The 17,783-nt window shown below is 44.3% G+C and overlaps 2 protein-coding genes across 4 annotated transcripts in view; one reads left to right on the forward strand and one right to left on the reverse strand.

The window, feature by feature from the left end:
* Positions 1-921, reverse strand: part of NINJ2 (ninjurin 2) — a 75,848-nt gene extending 74,927 nt beyond the window's left edge. Inside the window, exon 1 of one of the 2 annotated variants that reach the window (XM_081594094.1) lies at positions 875-921. The gene's annotated coding sequence lies outside the window, so the exon portion shown is untranslated. Of the gene's footprint in view, positions 1-693 lie in introns of both variants that reach the window. The other variant, XM_081594093.1, reaches the window with a different exon arrangement.
* LOC145546643 (uncharacterized) overlaps positions 1-17,783 on the forward strand; it is a 135,983-nt gene that overhangs the window by 69,716 nt on the left and 48,484 nt on the right. The window lies entirely within an intron of this gene.

Below are 17,783 nucleotides of genomic sequence, written 5' to 3' on the forward strand. Positions count from 1 at the left end.
CACATAAATAAATAAATATTTTTAAGAAGAGAATGCACAGTCTTTCCACTTTCTACTCCCTTCCCCCACAAGAGAGGGGTGTGGTTTCTGTATGCTTGTTGGCAGAGGAGTGATGGCCTGTCCATCTCTGCTAGTTTCTACTCTGGAGCTGCTAAGCAGACCCCGACTGGGTCTGTTCCTGGCTCCTGCTGAACAGCCTTGGTGACTGGTGTCTGTGGCCAGAGTACTTCCTGGTCCTTCTCTCTTTGCTCTTAAGAACCCCAGGGGCTCCCTTGCTGACTCTCCCCATCTGGACTCTAGTGGTGACTGGACCACCTGAGACTTGCTGTGACTCCCATGAGCTCCTCTCCGGGTGGTCTCAGATCAGTGGTCTCCTCGCCCCTCTCCCCACCCCCCAAGATGGTTCCCTCTGGAAACCCTCCTACCAGACACCTGGCTCTTGGTCCTGAGTTTCTGATGAAGGCCAGGCCCAGCCCCACTTCTGGTGACAAATTTGCTTTGACAGGACTGCTCCAGGTTGATGCGGGGGCACCCTTTAGGGTGACTTCCTTCCAGACCCCAAAGTGGGAGTGAGAGACAGAGCCCACCATCTGCTGAGCCTTCCTTCCAAAATCTACAGCAACATCCACCCCCCACACCTCCACTACAATGCCACTAAGTGACCAACACTATTCTAAGCACTTTAGCACTCACTCAGTCACTCAGTTCTCATTCCAGTTCTGCAGGGCAGGTGATACCACGACCCGTGCTTCACATACGAGGAAACAGAAGCGCAAAGAGGAGATCTGGATTCAGATCTGGATTCAGGAGATCTGAATTCGGATTTGTGCTCCCACCCATGATTTCAGCTCAGAGAGCAGAGATTGGGACTCACGTCTGAACACTTGCCTTCTCTTTCTCTGCTTCTCTTCTTCCCATAACCCACATAACCTTGGGTCAGAAAAGGTGGGCTTTCTCTTTCTCTTTCTGTTTGATCGGGACTTGCTTTATGTGGAATACCTTGATAATAATTCAAAAAGGAAATAAAGACATTTAAAAGATCCTCATTCTTGGGACTTCCCTGGAGGTCCAGTGGTTAAGAATCCCCTTTCTAATGGAGGGGACATGGGTTCCATCCCTAGTCAGGAAACTAAGTTCCGTATGCCATGGCGCAACCACAGAGCCTGCATGCCACAACTAAGACCTAATGTTGTACGTGTGCTCAGTCACTCAGTCGTGTCTGACGCTTTGCGACCCCGTGGACTGTAGCCCGCCAGGCTCCTCTGTCCATGGAATTTTCCAGGCAAGAATACTGGAGTGGGTTGCCACTCCCTCCTCCCGGGGATCTTCCCCACCCAGGGACTGAAACCACATCTCCTGGGGCTCCTGCATTGGCAGGCGGATTCTTTACTACTAGCCCCACCTAGAAAGACCCAATGCAGCCAAATAAATTGATATTTAAAAAAAAAATCCTTATTCTCAACAAAACTTGGCTATCAAAAATATAGTCTCAGTGGAAAACTTTATTTTGAATGTAAGAAGCAAAATATCAATTATTCCTTTCTCCTTGCAGTTCTGTTTGTAACAATCTCAGTCATCCTTTAGACAATATGATACATCTGGTTAAATAGAGGGGAAATCAGAACAGAAAAATGCAAAAGAGAAAAGCACCTGAAGATATTTTCCCTCCAAACCCCTACTAAAAGCACATTGGTTTTAAAAGGAAACAGCTGTAATTGGCTACAGTAATGGTTTTGGTTTGGCAAGATATTCTTGGATTTGGACCTTCCCTACCTCATAAGCATCGTTTGGAAGTAAATAGCAAGCAGGATTTGGGAGATGGTTGATCTCCCTGGACCAGGGCTCAGCAAACTTTTTCTGTAAAGTGATAAAAGGGACAGAGAACAAATATTTTTTACCGTTATAGGCCCTCCAGTTTCTGTTAATCTAGTACATCTGTCTCAGCTCTGCTATTGCAGCCTGAAAGCAGCCGTAGACAACATGTAAATAAAGAGCTGTTGCCATGTTCCAATAAAACTTTATTCACAAAAACAGAGCATGGACCTGATTGGGTCCTGCAGGTTGTACAATCTGCTGACTTCTGTTTCTAAACAGAAAGAGGATCTAGAGTCTTCATTATCACAACTAGGTCCAAGTTCCCAGACCATGTCTTTTTTTTTTTTAAAGAAAAATGTATTTATTTTCTATAAACTTAAAAATATTGAAACATAATTAATTTACAGTGTTGTGTTAGTTTCAGGGGTACAGGAAAGTGATTCAGTTATACTATACGTTTATCCATTCCTTTTCAGATTCTTTTCCATTATGGATTATCACAAGATATTGAATGCGTATATTATATTTCAGATTCTTTCTCATTATAGGTCATTACAAGATGTTGAATATAGTTCCCTGTGCTAAACAGTAGGTCCTTATTGTTTATCTATTTTTATATAGTAGTGTGTATGTATTAAATCTAAATCCCTCATTTATCTCTCCTTCCCCCTGGCCATCCCCCTTGGTTACTGTAAGTTTGTTTTCTATGCCAGACCAGGTCTTTCAAGTCTTATTCCCACTTGAGAAGTGACAGCTGAGCCCCTACTGCAAAGATGTGAAAGTGTTAGTCCCTCAGTCATGTCTTACTCTTTGTGACCCCATGGACTGTAGCCCACCAGGCTCCTCTGTCCATGAAATTCTCCAGGCAAGAATACTGGAGTGGGTAACTGTTCCCTTCTCCAGATCTTCCCCACCCAGGGATTGAACCTGGATCTCCCACATTGCAGGCAAATTTTTTTTACCATTTGAGCCACTGGGAAGCCCTGCAAAGATAATATGATATCAAATAAAAATACATGCCCTTGTGTGACACACATGGCAAGTTAAGCTGTAGTGAAGAGTGCTTCTGACCTTTGCTTGTAATACTGAAACTGTACCTACACGGAGGCTGTTCAGTCTATTTCTCTTTACTGCCAGGGTGACTTCTGCAGTGGGAAGCCCATGGGGCATTTTTAGGGAAACTGCCTCTTGGAAAGTATGTTTTTTTTTTTTTTTTTAATGTGCTTGAACTTATAGGTAAGTAAACACTTAGAGCAACTCAGAAAGTGGTCATGGAGTAGGGGGCCCATAAAGAGACCCTAGGGCTGTCTTCCCATGTAGGAGGCAGAGAGAGCTATTGGGTCCTGCAGTGAGGAGACCCCTTAATGCTGAGTTGGTGAGACAAACCCTGGGTGAAAACTGAGTGACCTGGGATCGTGTGTGCTGAGTCACCGTGTGTTCTCAGGCACATCACTGAACCTCTCTGGATCTTACATTCTCCCTCCTGAAAAGTAATGCTGTCACAAAAGAGGATTCCTAACATCCCTAAAGCTCTTAAACTCTGTTTCTAAAGTGTGTTTATATCGAACACTTCCTGTGTAACAGTATACGATCTCAGATCCAGGTCTGAATTTTAGTAAAAGTTAAGAATCTCTAAGGGCTTCCCCAGTGGCTCAGTGGTAAAGAATCTGCCTGCCAGTGCTGGAGATATAAGAGACCTAGGTTCGATCCCTGGGTTGGGAAGATCCCCTGGAGAAGGAAATGGCAATCCACTCCAGTATTCTTGCCTGGAGAACCCTATGGACAGAGGAACCTGGTGGGCTACAGTCCATGGGGTCACAAAGAGTTGGACTCGACTGAACAATTGAGCAGGCATACACCAGTGCAGGGACTGATGAGGAGCCCAGGTGGCCAAAGGGGTCATTAAGAATGAGGTTGAGTGGCTCTGGCACCATCCAACAGAGCATTTACATCTTCAGTGTTTGGTGAAAGCAGCCATTAGCCACATGTAGGGACTGAAATATGACTCGAAATATGAAATATACATGAAATATGACTAGTGTGACTGAGAGTCTGAATTTAAATTTTGTTTAATTTTAATGCACTTACATTTAAGTAGCTGGTAGCTACCATATTGCACAACAGCCAGGAGCTTCTGAAGCAAAAATCACATTTTCAAAGCATTGCTGAGCAATGGCCACCACTGTTAAACATTCCCATCCTGGACGCGCATCTCACGATGGATGTTCATTAGGTGAAGGTTGATTTGACATGAATAGGAACCCAGGGCATGCAGGAACCCAAGGCATGCAGGTCTCACAGGAATGCCCCAGGAGGCCTGGGGATGCTCTTGGTTGTGGTCAGTAAAATTCCCCTTTGTTCTTTTGCATTCAGAGTACGGGAATTTTAACTGTGACTCAGAGCTCCGTGAATGATTAATACCTGGTTCTCCTCACACTGGCACAAAACATCTCTCACCTCTGTGATGAAAAGGCACCTGGCACTCTTTCGGTGGCTCAGGGATAAGAATAGCTCTTCTCTTCTTAGTCATAGGAGAGAGAGACTTCAGACTCTTAAGAGCAAGGGGATCTTTTCTTAAATGAAACCTTGTAGAGACATTACTGTCAAGCGGCTGAAAGGGAAGCTGGTGGGACCCTAGGATCACATTGCTTCTGTCCCTGCTGACCCACCATCTGTTTCTCAAGTTATCCCTAAGGTGCCTCCTGGGAACCACTGGAATTCCGGGCAGATAGCGTGGTTTATACGCCTCTAAGCACCTCTGGGTGTGTTGGGCCTGTGTAATCACAAGTCACACAGGATCACGTGGAGTTTTTCAAGTCTTGAAATGACACATTAGGAAAAAAAGAGAGAATGGGAAGAAGGCGATTGTAAAAGCACAGTCAAAATCATGACTGCTTACCCCAGCAGCAGATGGGATACTGGTCCACAGGGCCTCGTTGCTGACAGAGTCTGCAGACACTGCAGACAGACATCTGCATGTCACTGTCATACCAGGACTTGGGTAGGGTGTGGGAAGGGTGAGGCCAGCAGGTGCCCCAAGGGAGCAGGTGTGAGGGTACGAGGGCTGCGCACACAGCCCCGATACCAGCGGGGAGGGCGGGGGTGAAGGCTCAGATGGTACTGCTGCGGGTTCTGAGTAGATTGGAAGTCAGAGCTCACAGACTGAGATGGAAGTGCCAGTCCAGCCATTCCGTGTTACAGGTGGCTGGTGGCTCAGTGGGGAAGGTGGAAGCAGAGGTTCCTGGTTACCCCTCAATCCCATGGATGTATACATGTGAGTGTGCGTGGGTATGTACGGGTGTGTATGTGGGGAGGGGCACCAATATGGGGAAAGTTGCTTATGATTTCAGAGTATTCTATACACACTTTATTTCATTTGAGCCTCCCCTCCCAACGACCTAGTTGCAATTTACAGATGGAGAAACCAAAATCAGAGTGACCAACCCAGGATCACTCTACTTTCAGGTGATGGAGGCAGGACTCGGTTTAAGACTTCTCCTTTCCAGTTCTTTCTCTTTTCTTCGTGGTGACTACTTAACACGCACACAGACACACCAGTGTGATCTATAATAGGATGTCACACACACACACACACTATCATTATTTCTGCCTGTGCAATGCAGCTCAACGAGTTTTTGAAGACAGTATCTCACCATCACCTAAGGAGACAGACCTAGTTTTCTTTTGTTGCTTTTTTTTAAACTTTTTATTTTGTAATGAGGTATAACTGATTAGCAAACAATGCCATGATAGTTTCAGGTGAATAGTGAAGGGACTCAGCCATACATATACATGTATCAATTCTCCCCTAAACTCCCCTACCATCCAGGCTGCCACATACCATTGAGCAGAGTTCCCTGTGCTATACAGCAGGAGACAGACCTAGTTTTAACTCCTGGTCCTTACTAGTTGTATCTGTCTGTGTTTAATAGACTTTATGTTTTAGAGCATCTTCAGGTTCACAGCACAATTGAGTGCACACAGTGTGGAGAGTCCCCATAGACCTCCCCGCTCCTCGCCCACACACACACAGAGCACAGTCTCCCCCATTGTCACATCCCTGCTGCTAGGGTGCATTTGTTACAAACAATGAACCTATGTCACATGTCATGATCACCCAACGTCCGAGGTGTGAAATGGGGCTCGACCTTGGTGTTGCATGTTCTGTGGGTTTTGACTAGCTGTGTTTTGAGCACGTAACTTTGCCTCTTTTCATCCAGTAAGAATGGGGGCCTTAGTACCTAATTTATCAAGATCATGGTGAGGATTAAACTAAGTCAGATCATGGATGTAAAGCCAACTAACTACCTGCCTGGATGGTGTGAGAAGGACTCCATAATGGAGCTAATGTTAATTTTCATGTGACTCTCACCAGCATGAGCCTCGCTGTTGAGCTCCCCCGAGTCTTTCCCTTATTCTCTTGATCTCAGCCCAGAGTCTCGAGTCTGAGCCTAGAAAATTCTACCGGAGATGAGTTCTAATGGTCCTTAAAGATTGCTAGTCTGTGGCGATTCAAAGGGCTGCTGAGAGCAGGCTTGGTTCTTGGAGGAGGAACGGTTGGGTGAAGTAGGAATGAACTGTGAGGACCTTCAAGGGGCATTCATGGGGCAGGGGTGGGGGAGAGCACCAAAAATTCTGATTTGGATACTTGCCAAGAGACACAGGAGGGGAAGAGAAAGTGGAGGAGGGAAAATCAGAGCACGGGGGAGGCTGGGCTCCTGTGAGTGTGAAGTAAAGAAACCATCTTGGTGGGATTTTGTCAGAGATGCATAATACTGTGAACTGTGGGGACACAGTGGGATTGTCCCTTGCGTTCACATCCCCTGCTCCTTCACACTGCTCACCTCTGGACACCTTCGGGTGGGGAGGAGGTTCAAAGGAGCCTTCATATTTTCCTTGTGAAGAACCTGACTGAGAAGACTGTGTTCAGTGCTCTCAGTTGCTTTTTTTTTTTTTTTTAATTATTTATTTGGCTGCACCGGTCTTAGTTGTGGCATGCGGGATCTTTGATCTCCATATTCACTGTGGCATGTGACATGTGGGATCTAGTTCCCCGACCAGGGCTGGAACCTGGGGCCCCTGCATTGGGAGTTTTAGCCGCTGGACCCCCAGGTAAGCCCCTCAGTTGCTCAGCCAGGTCCTCCCCGCTCTTCTCACAGCATCTAGAGTGTGCACAGCTACCTCATGCACAACTCAGCTGGAAGCCCTCTGGGAGCATCTGCTTTCAAAGCTCTGAGAGCAGTCAGCCTGTGTGCATGCTCACAGGCCAGGGATCTGGGGCTTCCGCTGCAGAGTGTGGAGCTGGTTCCCCAGACCAGGTCAGATGCCCAGAGACATTCGTGCTGGAGACGCTTGGTAACTCAGACCAGAGGAGCAGAACCAGAAGGGGTGTGCTTCCCCCGCCCTTGTCTTAATGTGCCCTGGTGTGAGTCATTTCCTATCTATCTGCTACCTTGGTTTCACTCATCTGCAAAATGGGGAGAACTGTTTTATAAAAGAACATGTGTTCACTTTTTTCCCCTCAAAAACAAAGTAATATATATTCAAAATGGAAAATGTAGACTGTACAGAAGAATAAGCAATGAAATAGAAATCACCCTTAAAATAACCCACAGATAAACTGTTAACATTTTGATGTATTGCTTTTCAGTCTTCTCTGTGTGTGTGTGTGTGTGTGTGTGTGTGTATTTTCTCAGAACCAGTGATGTAATTTGCAAGTCCCAATGTGAAAATGTGGAGCCCCTTGTTAAAAAATTATTACGAATTTTAAGATGGCTGCAGCCCAGCTTTAAACCAAGTTCAGAGCCCTTGCTAGGTACCAGGTGTTGTGTGGCCCCAGTTGTATGCCCATGAATCTGGCTCTGCCTAGTCCTTCCTCAGAATAATAACAAGATCAGTTACTGAGTGCTTTCTATTGTCAAAGTGTTTTACTTAAATTAGTTCTAATTTAATTCAACTTTCCTGAAATAAATGTACCTCTTTCCCCACCCTGCCCATGTTGCAGATAAGACAACAGGGGAGCAGAGAGTTTATGTAGCTAGTAAGTAGCAGAGACTATATCCACACCTTAGTTCTTCTGACTGCAGGCCCATGCTTTCTCCAACTACAGCACACTGCTTCTCATACTAACTTATAAATTAGTAAAAGATTTTTTTCATAAAATTGAGAATATACTATATGTAAAACCTTGTATTCTTTCTGTTTTTATACCACCAGTACCTTTTTCCTAATGTGTCTGAGTCCATTCTGGCTGCTATAAGAAAATACCACAGACCGGGTGCTTATGAACAACTAAAATTTGTTGCTCTCTGTTCTGGTGGCTGCAGGCCTGAGATCAGGGCACCAGAGTGGTCGGGTGAGGGTGGGCTTCCAGGGAGCAGATACCTTGCTTCGTAACCTCACGTGGTGGAAGGGCCGGAGGCCTGTGTGCTTTTTTTGTTTATTTCTGGCCGTGTTGGGTCTTAGTTGCCACACTTGGGATCTTTGTTGCGTCGTGCAGGACCTTTCATTAGTGTGCAGGCTCTCTAGTTGCTCCTAGGCATTTGAGATCTAGTTCCCAGACCAGGAATCGAACCTCTGTCCCTTGCCTCGCAAGGCGGACTCTTAACCACTGAATCACCAGTGGTTCTTTTATAAGAGCACTGATCCCACCCAGCAGGGCTCCATCCTCATGCACTAATCACCTGCCAAGACTCCACCTACTGGTATCACCTTTGGGGGTTACTATGATTTCAGCCTGTGAGTCTGGTAGGGGACACAGATATTCAGACCATAGATGGTGGCATTAGATATAGGAGAAAAATAGTGGCTATTGGTAGGCAATAGTTCCGGATGACACAACACTGAGAACAATTCCATTGCAAGATGATGTTAAATACAAAGTGTGAGTGAGCCAGAGCAGGACCACATGGCCAATGGAGACAGCACCCACCCCCCATCTGATAAACAGACCGTGAACACCTCACTGTCTCTGCTCTGGATGCCCTCCATAGTAAGGAAGATGTCTTTGCACGTCCTCAAGAGCCAAGAAGAGTTCTATCAGACTTTATTTTCTACAGTTTGCAAAGGAAGTCAGTAGGGTTTTTTTTCCAAGCACTCATTAAATTATTATATTGAATATGATTTCAGCCTTCCCCTTACACACACACACACACACACAAATATCCCTGTAGGGGGTGTGCACTCACCCTCCCCCCATTGGCAATCACGGAGAGACATGTAAAAAGAACCAGTTCTGAAACTCATATTAAAAGTCTCGCCATATACCATTCCAGACTCTGGGGAATTCGGTCTGAGTCTCGGTAGCCACAAATGTAACGTGGATCTCATAAGAGCTACCCGACCAGTGTAATGAGCCTTTTCCCAAAGCAGGGGGTTTCTAAGAGCCAAGCAGAAGTCACTGCAAATTAGAATTGCTTTGGAGGCCTTAACTCTTCATTGAAAACTGCCACCATATTTGTGGTCCCTGGGATTAGGAACTGGGGGTGGGGTGGCAAGTAAGGCCTGTTACTGTACACACTTCCTCTCACATGTTACAATTTGGTGTGTGTGTGCTGGTGAGCTGTGGTTTAAAGGGAGACAGTGTATAGTTACCTTTTAGGGGAAAGAAAGATCATCCAGTGCAGCCTTAGGGGTGTGTGAGAGAGAGAACACAGGTCATCTTGTCTGTCCCTGGGGTCACTGGAATCTTGGGCAGCTGAGCAGCTGAGTGAGGGACACCAGCCTGAGGCCAGTTTCTTTGTTAACAATATCTGGTGGTGTCACCCCTCCCCTCCAGAAGCTGAGGGCATTGGGGTAGGAAAAAAATCCTTCCTCGTTTGGTTTTAAGTTTCCACCTGTCAAAATGCATCTTTCTAGATGACATGGTGCCCTTTTAACCTAGTGTTGCACAAAGAAATCTAATGAGGGGACTTCCTTGGTGGTCCAGTGGTTAAGACTTTGCCTTCCAATGCAGGGGGTGCAGATTCAGTCCCTGGTTGGAGAGCTAAGTTCCCACATGCTCAGGGCAAAGAACCAGACATAAAACGGAAGCAGTATTGTAAAAATTCAATGAAGACTGTAATGGTCCACATTAAAAAAAATCTTAAAAAAAGATTTAATGAGGAATAGCTTCATTAGACTTTAGACACAACGCAAGAACAGAGTATTCTTACCCCCAAATGCCATGTCCTAAGGTGTCCCCCAGGAAGATGGCCCTGGGTCAGTCACAGTGAAGAAGGTGGGACAGGCGTGGGTTGGTTCCCATGCTGCGTGCGCCATTCTCTGCCATGTGCACCCCTCCTGTCCTGGCCCTGGCTTGCAGCTTTTTTCTCTCTGCTGTTTGCTAGCACTGGCGCCCTTTTCCCACTAATAATAACTCACACGAGTTATTAAAGGGAGCTTCAATGTCTACCAAGTGCTTTCAAGGACACTGTTGTGTTTGGGGCTCACGACAACCCAGAACGTCACCTGCGTTTCACAGTGAGGTTGAACAACCCACCCACAGTCCGTCAGAGGCTGACAGTCGAGGCTTCGTGCACCAAATCTCCTGGCCCTCATTCCCCGTGCCTGCTGCCCTGCTCAGGCAGGTGTAAAAACCCCTCCAGGACCCCCCCCTGAAGCTGGCCGCCTCACTCCATCCTGATCCCCCTCCTCCATCACAGCACTTTTTCTCTGCGCTTTCAGTTATGGCATGTGCCCACTTCCGCCCCCATCCTGGGTGAGCCTGCAGGTTTCTAGCACTTTCAAACTGACTTTGAAAAACTTACAAATGGGAAAGGCCCTCAAACTTTTCTGCCTTTGATTTCTCCCTCTTGAGGTGAACACCTACTTGAGAAACCAAGAATCCTTGTAATCACAGTGGGTCACATTTTGGTTTTGTTTCTCATTATGATTTTTTTAATTATTAATATAGTATAGGTCTACTGTATCCACACTCTAGGCTCAGACAGTAAAGAATCGGCTTGAGATGCAGGAGATCTGGGTTTGATCCCTGGGTCGGGAAGGTCTCCTGGAGAATGGAATGGCAACCCACTCCAGTATTCTTATCTGGAGAATCCCATGGACAGAGGAGCCTGGTGAGCTACAGTCTATGGGGTCGCACAGAGTCAGACAGGACTGAGTGACTGACACACAAAGGTCTATTATAGGATATCTGGAGACTAGAGAAAAGGGGGGAAAAAAAGCCATAAAAACGTCATGATCCTAACATATGGCAACTGCACAGAGTCAACTTTAACAATGATGATGTTTTAGGAAAAATTTGAAACTCTCCTCATTCCTATAATTTTGTTGTTGTTGTTCAGTCACTAAGTCATGTCCGACTCATTGCAGCCCCATGGACTGCGGTATACCAGCTTCCTCTGTCCTCCACTGTCTCCTGGAGTTTGCTCAAATCTGTGTCCATTAAGTCAGTGATGCTAACTATCTCATCTTTTGCTGCCTAGATGCTATCTAACTATCTCATCTTCTCCTTTTGCTTTCAATCTTACCTAGCATCAAGGTCTTTTCCAATGAGTTGGCTGTTCACATCAGGTGGACAAAGTATTGGAGCTTCAGCTTTAGCATCACTACTTCTAATGAATATTCAGGGTTGATATCCTTTAGGATTGACTGGTTTAATCTCCTTGCAGTCCAAAGGACTCTCAAGAGTCTTTTCCAGCACCACGATTAAAAAGCATAAATTCTTTGGCACTCAGTCTTTTTAATGGTCCAACTCTCACATCCGTACCTGACTACTGGAAAACTCATAGCTTTGACTACATGGACCTTTCTTGGCAAAGCGATGTCCCTGCTTTTTAATATACTGTCTAGGTTTGTCATAGCTTTTCTTCCAAGGAGCAATCATCTTTTAATTTCATGGCTGCAGTCACCATCTGCAGTACTTTGGAGCCCAATAAAATAAAACATGTCACTGTTTCCATTGTTTCCCATCTATTTGCCGTGAAGTTATGGGACCATGATCTTTTTTCAGTGTTGAGTTTCAAGCCAGCTTTTCACTCTCTATAGTTTTACCACACTATTATTTGCTCTTAGAATGTCTTTTAAGCTAATATTCCCTTTGCAAGATACTATTGCCAATGCATGAGCACAGGCACTGTTGACAGCTCTGTTGGTCTGTTAGAGTGTAATCACAAATCCAGTTTCATTTAAAGGACTGGTCAGCTCATTTTAAGCAGTTCTGTTGTCCAGTAGGGCAGAGAAAGCCTCTGTGAAGAGGGCATTTGGACTGGTTGATCTTCAGGTAACAGTAACTGTAACGAACACAGCCATGTCCAGATATGGCCATTCCAAAGTTCTTTGTAATTTAGGCAAATCCAGAATATGTCCTCTGTTGAGGGAAGAGATTGCTTAGGGATAGAAGGAATATATATAAAATGCATCTGTGTATTTAGTAGAACTGTTTGCAACTTGGTTTAAAATAACTTAGCTTTTGGTGTATATATGTATCTATATCAAGTCATGACGGATGCATAAAATGTTAGAGATGAAAATGACTTAAAAAATGAAATAAATTACTTTAGTGGGGTGGGTTATGTGTAGGCAGAGAATGTACTAGAATTGCCTCAAGATGCCACTTAGTAACAGATGAATCATTAGGTTCAAAATGTATAACAAATACTACAAATCCACAGGGAAAACATAAACCACCCAAAAGAGAAATGGGCAAAGAACTTAAAGAGTGATGCACAAAAAAAGAAATGCAATTGCAAATTATTAAAAAAAATACTCACTAAAAACAACGAGATGCTATTTCCCACTCATGAGACTGGCCAAAAGTAGAATGTCTGACAATAGCAAGTGTTGGCATAGGATGCAGCAATCCCACTCCTGGGCAGATATCCAGACAACAACTACAGTTTGGACCCCAGTGTTCATAGTAGCACTAGTTACAGTAGCCAAGATATGGAAACAACCTAAATGTTCATCTACAGGTGAATGGATAAAGAAGATGTGGTACTTATATACAATGGAATATTACCAGCCATGAAAAGAATGAAGTAATGCCATTTGCAGCAGCATGGATGGAACATAGAGATTATCATACTATGTGTCTCAACCCCAGAGGATTTGATGAAGGGTGTTATAACACTTCAAATGTGGAGTCTGACAAGATCAGGATGTGAGCAAGTCTTGCAGTCCTTTAATCTCAGGTGGTTGGTCTCCTTGTTTATTCATTTGTTTTTTTATTCAGTCTCCTAATCCTGATGAGCTTCTCCGGTTGCTTAAATTTTGTCTCAGATATTTCCTGGCTGCTCCTCCCTTTATTAGCAACTGTTGGAATCCAAACTGGCTTCTTCTGTGAGCCATGGAGCACAGACAGTTATTTAAGTGACTGTTTTCTCAACTCTCCCAAGGACTATGCTTATCTGATATCCTTCTAGATACTTGCTGTTGTTGTTCAGTTATGAGAAGCATATGGACTCTTTTTGAAACCAGGGACTGCAGCACGCCAGGTTTCCCTCTCCTTCACCAACTCCTAGAGCTTGCTCAAACTCATGTCCATTGAATCGGTGATGCCATCCAACCATCTCATCCTCTTTCATTTCCTTCTCCTCCTGCCTTCAATCTTTCCCAGCATCAGGATCTTTTCCAGTGAGTCGGCTCTTCGCGTCAGGTGGCCAAAGTATTGGAGCTTCAGCCTGAGCATCAGTTCCTCCAATGAATATTTAGGATGCTTAAGAGAGAAGTTAACTCACTACACACAGCAATTGCATTTTGACATTTGTCATGTTAAACCCAACTGAGAAAGACTGCCAGGGGATGCTCCCAAGCATGTTTGCAATACATACTACCAGTAATTACAGAAAGTTAGAAACAGTGTGTTCGTGTATAGGGGAGTGAATAAATAAATCACAGGCTATGATAATATGGAATTCAATGCAGCAGATTAAATAAAAAAGCCAGATCTATATGACTCAGCATAAATAAATCCTGAAAGCAAAATGTTGATTTTAAAAATTGTAGGGCTACATAAAAGTGTCATATCTACAACCAATGTTTTGTAAAATACATAAATTGGTGCTATACTATTTATAAATGCTTATTTGTAGTAAAAACATAAATAGGGTCTAGATGTGTCCCTAGTTCATGGCAGTGACTGCCTCTGAATGGAGAGGAAGCTTGATCTGGGGATATTCATCATGGGTCTGTCCATGAATATTCTGGCTTTCCTCCAAGGTGAAGAGGGGACCGAACTTGCTCACATTCTCAGCAGGTAGGCATCATCCTATGACTTACTTTAGCTAGAAAAATGTGAATAGAGATGCTACTTCTGGGTGGAAGCTTTTTTTTTTTTCTTTTGGCTGCATCGGGTCTTAGCTGTGGCACGTGGGATCTGGTTCCCTGACCAGGGATCAAACCTGGGCCCCCTGCATTGGGAACACAGAGACTTAGTCACTGGACCACCAGGGAAGTCCTTTGGTTGGAAGATTTGAGAAGCATATGGACATGACTTGGCGACTGAACAACAACAACTTCATCAAAGACCAGTCTGATGCCATAGCCACTTGACTTTGATATAACAATCTTAACTCCAATCCAAACTTATTATAGGAAATGGTCCTATGAAAACTTTCTGCATTTATTGTAAACCTACTGTCCTGGATGTTGTTCATTATATTGCATAGTAGCCCCTAAAATAAGGTCTTAGGTGAAAAAAATTTTTTTAAGAATTTAATTCCAGGAAAATCTTTTTCTATTGTGGGTAATTAGTAGGCATCCACCTTTCTTTATTTTTTATTTATTTATATTATTGTTATTATTTGTTTTATCTTAAAAAAAAACACAAACTTATTTTAGCCCACACCCCATGGCATGGCATGTGGGATCTAATTCTCTGACCAGGGATTGAACCCATACCCCCTTCATTGGGAGTGCAGAGTCTTAATCACTGGACTGCCTGGAAGTCCCACTATCCAACTATCCACCTTTGTTTATGACATGTTTCCCTTTTTGCCGTGGTTGCCAGGAAGCTCAAAGACAAATGTATCCTCAGTAGGTATGGTGGCCTTCCTGCTTCGCTTCCTCTTACTTTCAGAAATCCTGATACCAACTTTATGGTGTGCATTGTCCTTTTTTAAAGCTGTCTCACACCTCTTGAGAAAACAGACTGCCACACCACCTCTGCTTCAGGCGCTGTCTGTTGACTGTGCTCCACTTCTCCTACAGGGAGGGAGCCTCAGCTGCGGGAGGTAGGGGACTGCTCACTGACCCTTAGCACAGCCACTAAGCTAAAGAAGAGCCTGACGCAGCCCTGGTGACTCTCTGTTGGGACTGGTGCTCAACTTTTACAGCAGTATAACATGGGGGTTCCCCAGTGGAGATGTATTTTGGGGTCCATTCATATTTCTAAAGCAGATGTTTCCACGACTATCTCTTTTTCCGTCCCCACGCAGTACTTCACATGAAATATCAGATGAGAGACACAGAGTCCATGTAATTCAGAGGGCTCTGTCATACCCCTGACCTACACATTTAAGCCAAGGAATCACTTCAGTTGTGTAAAGCAGTCTTGTGCCTGGAGACAGGATATTTCACTTCTGTTTCTAAGAATGCTGTGGTCTTGCTGTGAGACTCAGTCTCCCTAGGATTTGGCTTCATTTCTTTGTAAAATTGCATATCTCCTATCTCTTTATATCAATATTTTAATTTGAAATAATTTTTATTAGAATATTAAAATCATGCTTATAAATATTAATATAATATACAATCAATATATTATTATTAAATAATAATTTCTTATATTAAGTTTTAAAATAAAAAAATTAACAAAATTTTAAAGTTGGGGGACTTCTTTGGTTGTCCAGTGGCTAAAACTTTGTGCTCCCAATGCAGAGGTCCCGGGTTTAATCACTGGCCAGGGAACTGGATCCCACAAGCTGCAACTAAACATCCTGTGTGCTTAATTAAAGAACTAGGGTGCCTCAACAAAGATTCCACATGGTGCAACTAAGACCTGGTGCAGCCAAATAAAGTTTTTTTAAAAATGAAAAAAAAAATTTTTTTTAAGTTGGTCCTTTTTTTCTTTTCTTTTTAAATTTTTTTGGCCATACTGCACATCATGTGGGATCTTAGATCTCCTACCAGGGATAGAACCCATGCCCCTTACAGTGGAAGCTCGAAGTCTTAACCACTGGACTGCCAGGGAAATCCCTAAAGTTGGTTGTTTTTAATTTTAAAAAGGACCAAATAAAGAGTTAAAATATTGCACTTTACCAAGTGTGTGACCAAGGTGAGCTGTGGAGGGACTCAGTTCCCTGGGTGTATAATGGCTTATGATATAGGAATGAGACTGTATTCTCCAGGGTGCAACCAGGGGGATGTGGGGGTGGAATAACTTCAGACATGGCTATTTTTCAGCGTTCTAAGAGCAGCTTAATCATATAAGGGAATCAGATGGGTAGAATTCATGCCAGTATGATTAGCTCAACAAGAGCTCTGAGGATATGTATCATAAGAATTGCTAGTAGGTAGGGTTGTGGTCATTGGAAGGACTGATGCTGAAGCTGAAGCTCCAATACTCTGGCCATCTGATGCAAAGAGCTGACTCATTGGAAAAGACCCTGATGCTGGGAAAGATTGAAGGCAAAAGGAGAAGGGGGTGACAGAGGATGAGATGGTTAGATAGCATCACCGACTCAATGGACATGAATTTGAGCAAGCTCAGGGAGATAGTGGAGGTCAGAGGAGGCTGGCTTGCTGCAGTCCATGGGTTGCAAAGAGTCGGACACGACTCAGTGACTGAACAACAACAACAGGGTTGTGGTCACATGCACAAAAGTAAGTTCTATCTCCCTGTTGGAGAATCATAATGCATATTAGCATATGAACAATTGAAGTCTTGCACAAAAGAAACCTATCTTAACTGTGTTTGATTCAGTGTTCATATATATTTTTAAAAATGTGGCTACATCAAGTCTTAGTTGAGGCATTTGGGATCTAGTTCCCTGACCAGGGATCAAACCCAGGCCGCCTTGCATTGGGCATGTGGAGTCTTAACGACTGGACCACCAGGGAAGTCCCCAATGTTCATATTTTATTTGTGCATGGAACCCCCTCCCTGCTCACTTCCAGAAGGCTCACAAGACCGTCCATGTCACGTGGGGAGGCGGTATGGTGGCCTCTGAAGGGGGTCTTGTACTCTTCTGTGAGGCTCTGCCACTGTTGCTGAGTAACCAGACCAGGCCCATTAGGGTCTTGATTCCTACACCCGATAAAGGAGGAAGTTAATGCTTGTCCACATTTACTGGGGATGCATTCAATAATGTCTGCAAGGCTTTGAAAACCTTCAGAACAAGGTTCTGTGGAGGCAATGTCATTATCTTGGCCACTGCAGCAGCAGAGTAATAAGTCACGTCATAAGCTGCCACCAATCTGGACCTCTTGGAGGCCGCACAGTTAGCTTTCTGTCCTGGCCTCTGGGAGGGATCTGTATAAATTCCCTACAGTTCAATAAACAAACCCACTTCATGCTGGTGTCTTGATTGAGAAGTGAAGAAAGGGAAGAAAGAGGAGCAAACGTAGTGAAGAAGTGGGAGGTCCAGGGCCAACAGTCGTACCAGGCAACATTCACCCAGAGTGTCCTGTGTGCTGGGTACCATCCCGCACAGCTGAATACCCTGTATACCACTGCCCCATTGCATCCTCACCAAAACCCCGATGAGGACACACTTACGCTTTTATTGTTGTTGTTGTTTTAATGTTTATTTTGTGTATTCACTTATTTTTTATTTGGCTGCACTGGGTCTTAGTTGCAGCATGTGAGATCTTTAGTTGCAGCCTGTGGGATCGGGTTCCCTGACTGGGGGTTCCCCATCCCCCTGCATTGGGAGTGTGGACTCTTAGCCATGGACCACAGAGGAAGTCCCTAGACACACTTATTATGACAAAATTGAAGTTTACAAAGATTGAGTGACTGGTCCAAGGTCATGCAGGTATTAAATGGCAGAGCTAACACCTGAACCAAACCTGGCTGATCCAAAACCCAC

This window comes from Giraffa tippelskirchi, chromosome 4 (assembly GCF_054371585.1).
Source record: "Giraffa tippelskirchi isolate mGirTip1 chromosome 4, T2T-mGirTip1v1.2.pri, whole genome shotgun sequence".
Lineage (NCBI taxonomy): Eukaryota > Metazoa > Chordata > Mammalia > Artiodactyla > Giraffidae > Giraffa > Giraffa tippelskirchi.